General features: G+C 37.3%; 1 long non-coding RNA gene across 1 annotated transcript; it reads right to left on the minus strand.

Annotated features, from left to right (window-relative positions):
• Nucleotides 1-286: 286 nt before the first annotated feature.
• Nucleotides 287-630, minus strand: LOC120522018. Its single transcript, XR_005632249.1, has 2 exons — nt 590-630; nt 287-519 (listed from the first exon to the last, which is right to left on the minus strand). It is a non-coding gene; the product is annotated as an uncharacterized LOC120522018 (long non-coding RNA).
• Between the last annotated feature and the right edge of the window lie 2,277 nt (nt 631-2,907).

The raw sequence follows: 2,907 nt of genomic DNA on the forward strand, positions 1-2,907 counted from the left end.
TATTATAAACTTAAAAAATGTGTCCATTTCCACAAAATTGACATGATACCTCGAGCCTTCTAGAGTCCAACGACACGGTCTCATCATCGGCAGAAGTGCACTCCACTGCTGTAGATGTGGCTTCCCTCTGCCATATTCATTACTGGTATTGATATTTTTGACAGAACACGCAAAGCCAATGATTTAATAAAGAATACTCACCGGCAAATCATAGTCTGGGGGATCCAAAAGTGTAAGAGTGTTACCAGCCACTGCAAGGTAAAGCAAAGTCACACAGTCCACATAACAAAATATAAATGGATTTTAATATTTTCCATGCGCAGTAGTATGGCAATAATGTACATTGTATGAAGAGGCCAGTATCCCTTGCTGGGCCAGAGTCAGTGGCTGGCCCCTCCTGGATCCCTTCAATCACTGGCTTCCCTTTATTTAAGTCCAGGGCCAGCTCCTCTGCTGGGGTGAAGTCTTGGGTTGGAGGGCCACCCCCCGTACCAGTAATATGACTTTTCTTTTTTATGGCTAAAATCAGCACAGATAATAAAATGTCAGCAAACATGTCACCTATGTTCTCAGCAAACAAGTCACTTACCAGCCTGCAAAATATTCTTGTATTTAATCTTGACTTGCTGCCAAGTCCTTTTTGGCCAGACATGTTTGTTCTTTAAGAGGAATAGAAAGATACAAATGATAAAATAGATTAGATGGATAAAAATAGAGCAAATTATCTGATTATAGATTACATCAAATTAATTAGAAACAAAACCTACATACAAATAGATAAGAGTAAAAGGATTAAACACATTAGAGACATAAAATAAACTAAATATATCAAATAGATGCATATAGTGGGTAAGTGTTTGCAATTATTCTTCATGTTAAATGCATGTCCACTGGACACATTTAAGGCAAAGTATACAATTATTTTTGAAAATGACAAGTAACTCCTTGAATTGTAATTATGAGGGTTTCAGTGGAGCACTGGTTATTTGGACTACTTACGCATTCAATCGGTCCGCTATTGTTTGCCAGGCATTCTCTCTTTGCTTTATTACAGCAGCTGTATTGCCTTTTTTACATATTATATGTTTCACTTCTTCATACGTTTCCATAAGAAGCTGTTGCTCATTAGGCGAAAAGTATGCCGCACGGGTTTTGTCCATTTTTGCATCGGTGATTCTGTGATCGATTTCGTGATCTTTTTAAGAATACCATGAACGCGCATTTATCCAAACTATATACACCTGGCTTAACATATCCGCGCGTTCTCATCCTGGCTCAGCAAACGTGCAACGGATTAAGCCAGGATGCACTGATTAAACTAGGTCAAGCGCGACTGTTCTGTTATCCTGGCTTTCTTAATTCTACTTTTGTGCAATACCCCACAGGGCCAATTGAGCAACAACAACAACATTTATTTATATAACACATTTCCATACAAACAGTAGCTCAAAATGCTTTACATAATAAAGAATAGAAAATAAAAGACACAATAAGAAAATAAGTCAACATTAATTAACATAGAATAAGAATAAGGTCCAATGGCCAGGGTGGACAGAAAAAACAAAAAAAAAAAACCTCCAGACGGCTGGAGATAAAAATAAAATATGTAGGGATTCCAGACCATTAGATTGCCCAGTCCCCTCTGGGCATTCTACCTAACATAAATGAAACAGTTCTCTTTGGATTTAGGGTTCTCACGGAAGGGCTTGATGATGATGGTCATGTAGACTTCTGCCTTTTAATCCATCCATCATTGTTGGAGCACCATGATGCTTTGAGTAGGTGGAGGTGGCGCAGGCACCAAAGAAACGGAAAGAAACAGAAGAGAGAGTAGGGGTATGTCACCGCATGTCTTTGGACATGGGGAGGAAACCGAGCACCTAGAGGAAACACTTGCAGGCACAGGGAGAACATGGAAACTCTGTGAAGGGAACACCAGAGACATGAAGCCTGGTCTTCACATTGCAAGGCAACAGTGCTACTACTGCCCCACCGAAATCATGTGGAAGTGGCTGAGAATTAACTGTGGTGAAGACAAATTTGAAACTTAACATGAAATTTCTGTACACATAAACTCACTAATAAAAATGCCTTTAATTCTCTCTATGTGTTCCACTGGGTGATGATGAGATCACTTAAGTGGTATTTGTATGAGGTAGCTGCTTCTTTTAGGATTTCAGTACTGATTTGAAGTATTTAAAACCTTTAAAATTTGAAAAACATGTTTTTAACAGGCATTTACCTTGAGAATACATTGAGAATCCATGAATTAACTGTATTTTGCCACTTAATGACATAATAGAATCTAAGCGATTTAGGTGTGCTTTATACTTTTTTTTAGTACGATAAATGCTTTTCATTTTGAGATGGCTACTGTACTTTTTAACTTATTTTTACAATATCTTGAATATTTTTTGTAATACCCCCCCCATCATCCCATGCATGCCTGAACCCTCATTAACACTCCCCAAGACCAGCAGGGAGCCTGCTTTTATTAACCTTGTTGTATTTTCATGTCATACTTTTCCTTCTTTATTTTTATCTGGATCTTTTCTCTAAGGCATTAACAGTTCAAAATGGTGTACAATTTGTTGGTTTCTACCCTCAATACACCCTTAAAAATCTAAAAATGCTCTTTTTGTGTATTTCACATTTCATGATTGCAAAATTATAAGAAAAAACTTTAACATTAATTTTGTAAAATGAAACTACGATCACTTGCTCATCATTTGTGGTAGGCAACAAGTTGTTGAGTTTTGTAATATCTAAGGATTACCAGAGTTGGTCCTTGTGTGAAAAAGAAAACTCATGAGTAATGCATATAAAACATAACACTGTCCAAACTTACATTCATGCAAGTTAGCAAATCATAAGGTAGTAAGCTGATGATGGATAAAAGTCTTGCTT

This window comes from Polypterus senegalus, unplaced genomic scaffold (genome assembly GCF_016835505.1).
Source record: "Polypterus senegalus isolate Bchr_013 unplaced genomic scaffold, ASM1683550v1 scaffold_2527, whole genome shotgun sequence".
Taxonomy (NCBI): Eukaryota; Metazoa; Chordata; class Cladistia; order Polypteriformes; family Polypteridae; genus Polypterus; species Polypterus senegalus.